Below are 12,040 nucleotides of genomic sequence, written 5' to 3' on the forward strand. Positions count from 1 at the left end.
AATCGTAAAGTTTATATTACTGGCGATTCCGAGCGATAATAATCGCGCGCGGGATGTGCGGGTCGTTTTTCGGCAAGTGTACAGAGATCCGAGTTCGAGATATAAACCGTGTACGGCGTAAGAGATATACAAGCCAATAAAAAATCAAGGGATATATATACCCGAAGAAAATTTTTTCGCCTCTCGAATCGAGTGTATTATATACGCGCGGATCTGCGTGTGCGTCGTTTCTGCGTCACAATCGCGTCACCGGGCGGCAATTTTCTCGCCGAATTACACCTGAGCGGCGAACGCGTCGCGCTGTATCAACCCAATTAAAAATAAAACAACGAACGGACGGACCTTGTAAAAGCTATGAGCGATATATTGCGTGGAACGATCATCGACGAAGATCGATCGTAAAATTGCGCACGTCTTTATCATACGCGCGTATAAAAAGCTGCGACAGACCGACTTCGGTTGTAAAAATTTAAAACACTTCTTCACGTATCCCGAAACTTGTACGTGATATAATTTTTTTTCTTCCTCACACGCGTCGGAAAACCTTTAACTTTCGGGGGAACGACGTACCTCGGTTCGAAAGCAATTCCATAAATGCATCCGACGATAAACCTGCGGTATTTATAATCGCGTAGATTATACGCCGTATACGCCATAACTGACGCGTGTACGGCGCTCGCGCGGCTCGGAGACTTCAACGACGGGGTAAGCGACGAACTCTGACGTGGAGAAAATTTCACGCCTCGCGAATCGATTCAGAAAAATAGTTTTTTTTTGTTTTTTTTTTCTTTTGTCCATCCCATATTCCACGGATCTAAAAATCCCAAATTCAAAAACGGTAGAAATTTTTTCACCTTGCCGTGATTGTTTTTTTTCATTCATCTCTACTCACGTTATTTTTCATTCTATCCGGAGAAAACGTATCGCCAACTTGTACGACGCGTGTTCGTAAGAATGACGATCGTCGAACGTCGGTCGCCTATTATATCTATTTGAGAATCGATTGGCGCGATCTGCGCTACGGTAATCTTCGGATCTTATACGGAGGCATTATTGGACCGCGTCGTTGCATTTATATATAAACGTATACGAGATTCGCTGCTGCTGCAGCTACAGCAGCTAAAGCAGCAGCAGCGTCTCGTTATCTCGGAGTGTACACGAACGAGTTCGGCCGCTCAATTCTCAGCTCGGTGATTCTCTCCGGACTCTCACCGAGAGAACTCCCATCGCCAATTCATTAAGCTGTAATTGAGTTTTCAGCCCCACCGCCATCGACGCTGCAGTTTGTTGCTCCTGCGCTTATATACCGCACGTGAGAAAGAGGACGAAAACGGAGAAAAAAAAAAAAGGAAATTGGAAGAAAAAAAAGGAGGAGAAGAAGAAGAAGATAGATAGATACCCCCGACGAATTAAACGGAACGTATACCTGCGGTGTGTGTCACCCACCTTCTCCCTACCGATCGATCGAACGCTCAACGTACAAAACCCCGTGGATGAGAAGAAGAAGAAGAAGAAAAAACAAACAAACAAATAAATAAATAATTACCCTTGCTAATTTAATCCAATTAATTGTCTTTTGTCGCATTATTGCGCATCGCGATTGTGACGCACCGGGCTCGATGTACCTACCCGTACACGTATGTAGATTATTACGTATGTATATATATATATATGTGTAACGAAATGAAATTTCATTGATGAAAGCGAACGTGTGTCTGAATTATACACCGCTCGTATACCTGAAAGCTGTGCGTGTGAGGCGGTCAGTAGTGGATTCCGCTTTGCGCGGTGGTTTGTACGTGTAACGCATACGCATACAAACGTACATAAATACAGGTACATATGTGTTTGTGTACGGTACGAGGTAGTCAAAGAGTTACACCTGCCCCGAAGATGGTGGCACGGTTGCGTGTGCACAGGTATCGGGACACAGGCAGCGTTTCATTACGGGAGGCAAATGAATCCTCGTTCTCGTTGCCATTCGCATCCGACTTGGCCCGCTCGAATACCTGCGAAGTATATATATATACATACATACATATACGGGTGGAATACGTATTAGGCATGCCCGTACAACGAAACGAGGAGGACTGACCCATCCCCCCCAATAACTAAGGCCGAGTGCGTTTTACAGGGTGGGACCTTGGCATTCGTTTATTCCCCGATATGCGTGCCTCGATTCCTACGTGTAGGCGTCTAATTAATGACGCTCGGTTATATTCCTTCCTCCGTTATACACCTTCGCATAACAGCCTCCGCTGCTGCTGCTGCTGCTGCTGCTGCTACTTCTGCTGCCGCTGCTGAAGTTCCACCCCGCGAGCGATCGCTTCTGCAAAGAAACGGTGATAAAAAAATTACCGAACACACACCCTCGATTGTTCGACTAACATTTTCGTGTTCATTTTTTATCCACCTGATTGATCGGGAACACCGAGAGTTTTTATTTTTTTTGTTTTTTGTTCAATAAAATCGAGAATTTCGTTTAAACGAGAGAAAATCGGGGTATCGTAGTGTCGCGAAAAATGACCAGTCATTTGAGAAAAGGTGGATTATTGCATGCGAACGACGCGCGGCGCAATGAGTTTTAGCTGGCCTTCCTTCGTACGTGTGCACGTTACATACCGCGTACAATATACCTGTGTATATAAAGTTGAAACCAGTTCGTGAATTTTAATTTAAAATTAAAGCGATACGGCGGGGGAGGTGCTCGGAGAGTATAGGGAACATCTCGGACACACCCCCTTGGAGCCGACGGCTTTAGTTACGCTTCCAGAACGGAGATAGTTGTTCCTTACGGGTCCCGCCTGATTTCCTTTTTTTCACCGCGTTTGTACACACGCTTTCTACTTGCACGCACCTACGGTATGTATATATAATATATATATATGTATATATATACATATATATGCACGATGCCTGTACGTAACACGTCGGCCACCCGATGTACGGGGTGGTCTCTTTTAATTGCGGTTCAATTTTTTCGGAGAGCGTGAAATAATTCGACGATTCCTCGGTCTCGGTTGAGAAAATTTTTCACTGCAATTTTCGATCGATCGAATCGACAGGTGGGAAGGATTCGCCGGTTCACCCCTTTTTCCGACGCCTCGTCTACCGCAAGACGAGAATAACTCCGTCGTAAAACCGAGGCAACGTTTCCATTGTTGCGGGGTGCCGACACATTCCTACGGGAAATCGGTATACGACTTGTCCCTACAAATTAACCGTCGTAAAAAATAATAAGGTGTTTTAATTATCAACGCCGTTCGCGCGGAGGTATTACACATACGATATTCTTCCCCCATCGGGCCGCGTGTTACATACCGTGATATATACACGGAGTATATGAGCTACTATATACGTATGTACGCGTACACGCACAAGTGTGTTCGGGACGTCTTCGTAAAGCAGTGCTTTTTTATGAATGTATATATGTGAATTTACTGCTTAATCAAACGTCCGTCAGTATTTCTTAATTAAAACATTATTACCGATAACGTCGTGGTTCCCGCGGGTTCTCCGCGTACAACGTGGAGGGAAAATTTTTACATTCACATTTTACAACTCGTCGCAATCCCTTCGTTCTCTCATTAATAAAATGAAATTTTTATAAAACGAAAAGAAAAAAAGCTCCTCGGGATATCCGAATGAAGAGGAATGAAAGAAAGAAAGTCCACCGGAGTGAAAGAGGATGAAAAGTGGAAGGAGTAAAAGTCGAGTGGCTTCATGGCTGCTTCTAATGGGGCAGTTATCTCCCGGACTCCGGATACCAAAGGGATTTCCAACTACCAAAAAATTTTATCTCCTCCCTGTTACCTGTTGTTACCTGTTCCCTCCCTCCCGTCCTCCCGTTAACCCGCGTTCGGGGCTTCTTATCAAAACCGACCGCGTGAAGTTCCCCCCCGTGTCTAAATACACAGACAGCAGCTGGCGGTCAATCCAGCGCGTCCTCCCACAGGTAAGAAACGTGCGTAGAGAGGAAAAGAGGGAAAGGGAGAGACAAAAGAAAAAAAAGAAAAAAAAAAGCGGTATCACACAAAGCGGAATAGATGGGAACATTTCTACTTCTAATTTCCACTCACTACCCCGGGACGACCGGTGGAATTAGGTACGTGGTGAGATCGTCTCCGAGTTTGGCGTTATCTTTCGGGAAATGATACAGAACTTTATTACCAACGCGCGGGTTTGGACGGCTTGTTTTACTCACCGAATAAAACAGAAAGAAAAACAAAAAAACGAAAAAGAAAAAAAGTGGGAAAGATGCGTATCTGTATATAAGTAGAAATGGAAGTGCGGGAAACCTGGTAATAGGATGTGTATACATACGTTGCTTCGACAAAGTTTAAGGTGAAAATGCTTCGATAAGCGAAATAACGTATTTTATTCGATCTACTTTCTAGGGGACGCTAGTCGACCCGGTCGTCCGTTAAATATATATCCTCGTTTCGTGGATCGCCCTCCTTACAATCTACGAAACATCTTACCGAACAGAGTCGCCTCTCGTGGGGTTTTGTTTTATGGAAGGGAGGGGGGGGATTTTCTACCGTCGTTTATTATGTATATTCGTAAATCATTAATTGACCGTTCGTTAATGCGTTATGCGGTCATAGATCAGGTGCGAACGACGTTTCGGTTGGCGGTAATTTACCTCACGGATAAGATACGACGGGGCAACCGTATCGTACGCCGTACGCTGAGCCACGCTAATCAAAAGATACCAACGCTCCGTACTCACTAAATCCCAACTGACAACCGCGACCCCTCTTACTTACACCTACTTCCGTCCGTCCGACGATATTTCCCAAATTTTATGCTCCAACCGAATCACGGGTAACCCCGATCCTAATAATTTGAACAATTTTACCGTCTGCGAAATCACCGTACATTTTCAATAACCGCGCGAAAAGTTTTAATTACACTTTCGCAATTTTTCTCCACTCGCCGGAAAGGGGCGCGGATGGGCAAAAAAGAGAAGAAGAAAGAAAGAAAGAAGAAAATAAAATAAAATAAAAAAACCAGGAAAGAAATGAGATCTAGAATCTGTAGTCAGGTCGTACGCGAGATCCGTGAGTACCGATTAACTTAATAGCACGAGCGAGGCTAATGAATAGCACGGTTTTTGCCACAAGCTGCTGCCGGTGCGCGGGATAGTTTGCGGTCGAGAGGGACGAGCAAAGCGGGGGGGGGATGGGGCCTCTTGATCGACAGACTCCCGGGGTACGAACGGTTCGATTTTATCGGTGAACGAACGTAGAATCGAGAACGGCGTACGTGAGTCTGGTTTATACCGAGTGTGTACAGTCGACGTCGATGTCGATGTATACGTAAAATAGGCGCAAACGCTTCTGCCGCCGCCTCTTCGGATCCCCGAGAGTTTCCAAGGGAATACGATGGATCATTACCGGCCAACGACGTGCCAAGGAAAAACGCCAGGGCTCCGATACCTCCGCGCGGAATTTATACGATATTGAGAAATAATAAATTTTCGAACCAACGGATCGTACAACTCAATTTCAGGATCGGTAATCGAAGATCACCGCTCCATCGCCGATCCGAGAGGTGAACCGATCGCCGGAGACGGACCCTCATTTCCGGGTCGCGGATACCATAGGGGTGATAGATGGAAGGGGAAAGAGTTCGGAGTGTGCGCGGGGGGCTGGTGCGTTTTTTTTTTTACGCGAAACGTCCGAATCGGTATCGTTTTCGATTTTTCAACGACCGGCGCGACGCGTATACCCGGCTGGTTATTAATAGAGAATAATTAAAAGGTGAGCGCGCCAGATGAGGGAGATTAACTGAACTTGACGAGTATTAATCACGCTTAATAGGAATGAAATTTCTGTCTTCGATGATATCGGCTTTGATTAACCGGGTGGTTGTTGCTGTTGGGCCCCGCGCAGCCGGTCAAAGCTCAGGAAGCCGAGACGGAGGTAGTAGGAGATGCCCGGCCGCTGCCGGGCATCGGATCCGCGCGAACGATGCACGGATGCCTACGGGTGGCCGGGCAAAAGCCGACGACGGCGTACGTCCTAGAGTACGGAACGCGTTAATGGCTGGAATACGCGAGCAAAAACGGCAATTAGAGGCTCGGAGCAATTAAACGATACACGCTCTTCTCGGCCGAGCAACGACGCCGAAGAGAGAGTCTCCGAACGAGGTGAAGACGCGAACATGTCTAGACCGCTGCTGCTGCCCTTCGCCTCGGCTGCCGATCCCGGCTCATCCTCATTTGCTTCAATTTTCATCACCGGCGTTCCGTCCGAAGGTAAAAAAAAAAAAAAAAAAAAAACGAACCGACGTTAGAAGAAAAAAATCTTTCTACATAATGGAGCGAAGTATTGCAGCGCGGAGATGAAGTGCAACCGCTAGTCGGGTCGGAGTTGAATTTGACTTTGATTCGACGGGAGGGAATTGCGACTCGGCGCCCCGATCCGATATTCACAATTTCTTCGATCTACGTACGTCGGTCAATTTTTTTTTCTTTTTTTTTCTTTTCGGTTTCTTTCCATCCTTTCGAAACAACCGAAGATGGGTCGTAGTTGAACTTTGCGATTAGCCTACCGATCGCGCCGCTAGAATTTATACGGCATGTACGACGCAACAGTCGATTCGGTGTATATCCTTCTCCTCGTTACGAAAGGTCGAGGATCAACAACCGATTTGGCGGAGTACGCTGGTACCGGTGCGGGTAACACTCGGAGGGAATCGGAGGTCGCGGGACCCCGGAAAAATAACGCGCTTACGAGATATCGAGAATCGAACACGTCGAGGATTGCGGGAGTTCAGGCCGTAAGATTACCGGTCATCGAATGCGATCCTTTTTACTTCTTCGTCCGTTCCACCGATATTCATCGCCCTACTCCTTTCGACCTTGCCTAGAATCTCGTTGCGCCTTTTTCCTTTTTTATACATATACGCGGTGGTGGTGGTTTTTTTTTTTTTTTTTTACTTTTTCACCCGCGTGATGTACGCGTATACGTGGCGGTTGTAAACAAATAATTATGATGAATGAGACGCGAAGCTCCGGACGTAAATCATTGGTGCCTCCTGCACATGTACACCACCGAGAAAGGCCATAAACTAGCCCCTTTTCTCCCATTTTTTCCTATCCTTTTTTACTCGGCTCCTTTTTTTTTTTTTTTTTTTTCTACACCGGGACTTCGTCGCTTCCCGAGGCTCGTCTGAAACGTTACCGCGATTTTTCGTCAATCACGCGACGTCGTCCGCTTCCTCATTTTGTTTCACCTGAAACGATTTTCCAACTCGAACGTACGGCGAAGTATCGCGTCTCATCGCGCGCCACGAATTCCCGTAAAGGGAATTCTCCGTGAGCGGAGTCAAGGGTGTGCGGATATACGGGTGATTTCTTCTCTTCCGTCTCTTTTCTCTTATCCCTTCCCTTCTCTTCGCCGAGAGATCTCCTCTCAGAGTTCGATGGCACACGCGACCACCTGGTCGCGGTCTCGTCAAACCTGCCTCCTCCTTTGCCGAACCATGTCCGTTGGTAAGGATCGCGATGGTAGTTTCTTCTTGCGTAGTTGGTGCGCGTCTCCTCTTTGCACAATTCTTCAACGCCGGTTGAGCGTCGTCGACCGATGCCTGACGGATGGCGTCCATCATTCAAATTTATTGGTGATGGTCATCGCTGATTGTCCCTAGCGGTATATAACCCGTACGCGTATCTACAGTACTCGAAAGTGATGCACCACCGGCGGCATATCACGAGGGAGGCAATCGTTACTCCCGAGATGAAAGAGGGAGAGAGAGAGGGAGAGAGAGAGGGAGAGGATGAGAGGGAACGAATGAAAAAGAAAATCGAGAAAACGAGAGAATGGGAGGACAAGAGAATGTCGTGACGTACCGGACACTGGTACGTCCGTACCTTTATCCCGCGATCGACACGGGACAAGTAGAATTTTTATACGCATTCGATTCGCCGCTGATAGTACAACCGACTGACAATTTTTATCTCGTTCTCTTTTTTCTCTCGCAGTCTTATAACAAAGCCATTTTTGCGAAGTTAATGTACAACCATTCAACTTCCAACTTCTTCCAATCAACCCGGAAGAATCTTTTACCCGCTGTGTAACGTGTACCATAATGGGTTTGTAATTATCGATTTCATCTAATAGTCTTGCACTTACTGAATTGCATTATGGTGTTACTTTGAAATTTTTCACAGACGATTTGTTCATTTTTTCGATCTTGGAGTGAGATGTCAGATATATTTTTCTTGGTCCATTTTTATGTATTTTAATCTCAGAAATCCAAATCTAAAAGAAAAATTAATCTGTCTACAAAATTGAGCGAGTAATTGCCATTTTATCGTCTTGTAACATGGATTTGAGGATATCTCTGCGTCGAAATATTCGAATTTCTCAATTCACCAGCAAACCCCGAGCTTTGCTGGAGTCAGCGCAGCCAGCAGCGTAGCGTTTTGTTGTGAGACGTCACCTTCAGGGCTGAGCAGAGGTGACGTCTCACAACAAACCGCTCGGGATATTATCCGTTCGAGCCGGGATATTATCCGTTTGCGAGGATACGTACGGTGTATCGACCAATAGGAGTTCACGGCGAACCCTCGTTTCGGTGTAAATATCATAATGTTCGGCAAAGTTCTGCAGCCACAACTTCGTCGATGGTAATCAACGTCCACCCCACTCGGTCTCCAGCTTAGCTCGGGTTCGCTGGTGAATTGAGAAATTCGAATATTTCGACCCATGCATGGATTGCGACGAATCAAAGTGGGTCCACGACTAAAACCAACCGATATTTCTTAATTTTTCTGCTCCCAACAGCGAATGATTAATGATTACTTGATCGATTGCATGAGTAGATGATTTTAGCTTTCAGATTTGGATTCCTGAGCTGATTTTACGTGAGATTACCCTTGAAAAACCAAAAAAAAATCGATTTTTGAGCAAACAAAAAATCGATTTTTGAGCAAACAAAAAATCGATTTTTGGGCCAAAAGTAAAGCAGTTGAAGAATTGATTGTATTACACTTTTCTGACGTATTTTGACCTCAGGAATCCAAATCTGAAAGAAAAATTGACCTATCTATGAAATTGACCAAGTTATTGCTAATTTTCAGCTTTTTGGGGTCAAAAATAAAAAATTCATTTTTCAGTCTATATTAATGTAATTTGAGCTCAGGAATCTGAATCCAGAAGAAAAATTGATCTATCTATGAAATTGATTGAATTATCGCTGAATTATTGCATTTTTTGGCATAAATTTGAGGATATCTCGAAGAGAAAAAATCGTAGCTCATTTTGGACAACGGATTCGTGTTCCTGAGGTCAAAATACATAAGAAAAGTGCCATACGATCAATTTAAAAAAATTAAAATTTTTGGTCAAAATTTGAAAAAATCGTAAGGGGTACCCCTTGGAAAAATCTCGAATTTTGAGCAAAAATTTTTATTTTTTAAAATTGATCGTATGGCACTTTTCCTATGTATTTTGACCTCAGGAACACGAATCCGTTGTTTAAAATGAGCTACGATTTTTTCCCTTCGAGATATCCTCAAATTTATGCCAAAAAATGCCTAAAAATGGCGATAATTCAATCAATTTCGTAGATAGATCAATTTTTCTTCCGGATTCAAATTCCTGAGCTCAAATTACATTAATATAGACTAAAAAATGAATTTTTTATTTTTGACCCCAAAAAGCTGAAAATCAGCGATAACTCGGTCAATTTTGGAGATAGATCAATTTTCCTTTCAGATTTGAATTCCCGAGGTCAAAATACGTCAGAAAAGTGTCCTTTTATCGATTTTAAAACTACTTCATCTCTCGCTCAAAAATCGACAACTATTCAGCACGAAATGAATTCGAGGATGCAAAAAAATCTAAATCGCAAGCTCAGTGTATTACAATACGTCTCTTTCACCGTGGAGAACAGATGTCCGAGCTCCAAGAACCTCGATTCTCGGTAAAGTCTCCTAGGATCCTCTCATGTATTCGTTATCCACGGTCGATTGATCGGAAATTCTTAGTTTTATAGGATTGATAGGCGGTGAAACAATATCTGTAAATTAAAAACGTTGAATCTACCAAAAGAAAACGACACATATCGTCGTATCCAATTTGATATGTATAAAGTATACTGCGAAGAAACGGTTGACTAAGATAAAGTATACGGTAATTAAATTCAGAGGGATTTCTTTCTAGGATCTCGAAGACACTGGAGTACGATAAATTCCTATAGTATCCAGCTTTGTATTTTCTCCAGGCTCTTATACGATTACATCCTCGTCCAGCTATTCCCGCTTTTAACCCAGAGGAGAATAAACTTCCGTGTCGTCAAAGGTGGCGCGGGTAATTATCGTAGTTGTCCACGATCTAAAACCCATCGAATGAAACAACGACGCCGCGGTGTCCTGAAATTCTTCGACGAATCGGTAGACGCTGCACCTGCGTTTTCAAAGTAAATTAATTAACGGACTCGAATCGAAGATAGAGAGAAGAAAGTACGAACGGAAAAAAGAACGAAAAATCACGGAAATTCGGAGAGATTGTTTGACGAATTTCAGTCGCTGGTGTTTGTACGGTATTAATTTTGGTCCAGGAGCTACCCGCGACCCGATCACCTGCGCCGTTCAGATTAACGGTTCTCGCGTTGACCTCGAATAGTGACCCGAGTCGGGCCTAAATTTCGTCCCATCCTCACCTGCGCGAGCTCGACGAGATCGACGAAAGGTCGAGATTCCACGAGTATAAGGTATACGCCGGTATAACGTGAATTAACGTTTAAACTAGCCGTGATTGCGCACGGCACGTCTTCCTTGTCAAAACTGACTTTGGTTGAAAAAATTGTTGGCGAACGAGGAGGAGAGAGAGAAGAAAGAAAAAGAAAAAAAAAATATAGAAGAAGAGATGATAAAAAGTTTTAAATAAAATGTTATTTTTAAATAAAAGCGTCGTCTACCGTACTCGGGTTAAACCGGGGTCGTCACGCCACTCACGTTTGTATGCATGTAATGATATAAGAAAGGAATAATTCGCACCTCCGCGCTCACGAGCCAGAATTTCAAAACTGATCACGGACCAAAAAATATCTCCTCAAAGAAACCCGACTCGGTTTTAATAGCCTCGAAAACCGAATAAAGGTAACGACGATTATTCATTCCCATTAAAAATATCGCATTCGCTCAACTACAATTCAACGACGTTCGATTCGGGAACTCAAGCGAGTCAACGTAGGATTTTTCTACGATTCGTAAATATTCTATTCAAGGTTGGGAATATTTTCCACCTACTCGGTAAAAAGCTGCGAACGGTAATCCGCCTGGTCTCGCGCGATTCCTCCTACCCAAACGGGAATTAATCGACCCGACGAAGAGAAAGATAAAATTAAAGAAGTACGAAGGAAAAAAAAGACGAGCACAGGAATGCCGGTGTATGTCCCGAGAAGTCGAGCTAATTATCCGGAATATTCCCAAGCCGCCTACAATTCCGTAAAATATATATATGAATATATTTTTTTTTCTCTCTTAGACGCGGATTAGAGACGTCGAGTACAGGTACGCGTGTACCTGTCCCTACGTGTACGGGAAGTTGAATATCTCTACGCGGCTTAAGTCCAAAGAGTTATCGTTGATTCAATTAGAATGGTCGAGGGTATATAATATTCTTGATAGGAATTGCACCGTAGGTATCGCGCGGGCGTCCCCCCCGACTTTATAGGAAGCTTTGATTATCAAATAACATCGAATTACAAACCCATTTTCAACGCGACGGGGAGGCCCCTCGATTCTCGGTGAAAATAAAATACGACTCGACCGCTCGCCCGTTGCTCTCGTACGTGTAACTTTCGTCCGTGTATTACAGCTCCTTATTATACACCGCTCGGTAGCGCCTAGAGACTGTAGTAAAATAGTACAAACCGTCGGTCCGTACGGGTTCGCCGATGACCGTGGAAAAACCGTAGGGAATGGAGAGGAACATAGAAAAAAAAAAAAATAAAGGGAACGGAAAGAACGAAGATGATATTAAGGAAGGCATCGATTCGTAATATCGCATCGGTAACTCGCGTG

General features: G+C 44.3%; 1 protein-coding gene across 3 annotated transcripts in view; it reads right to left on the minus strand.

The window, feature by feature from the left end:
* Nucleotides 1–1,366: 1,366 nt before the first annotated feature.
* Nucleotides 1,367–12,040, minus strand: part of LOC105691047 (heat shock 70 kDa protein cognate 4-like) — a 96,484-nt gene continuing 85,810 nt past the window's right edge. For 2 of the 3 annotated variants that reach the window (XM_048659960.1, XM_048659956.1), the window contains 2 exons: nucleotides 2,075–2,329; nucleotides 1,367–2,009 (listed from right to left, as the gene is read on the minus strand). The gene's annotated coding sequence lies outside the window, so the exon portion shown is untranslated. The remainder of the gene's footprint in view (nucleotides 2,010–2,074; nucleotides 2,330–12,040) is intronic. The other variant, XM_048659958.1, reaches the window with a different exon arrangement.

Source organism: Athalia rosae, chromosome 8 (genome assembly GCF_917208135.1).
Source record: "Athalia rosae chromosome 8, iyAthRosa1.1, whole genome shotgun sequence".
NCBI lineage: Eukaryota > Metazoa > Arthropoda > Insecta > Hymenoptera > Athaliidae > Athalia > Athalia rosae.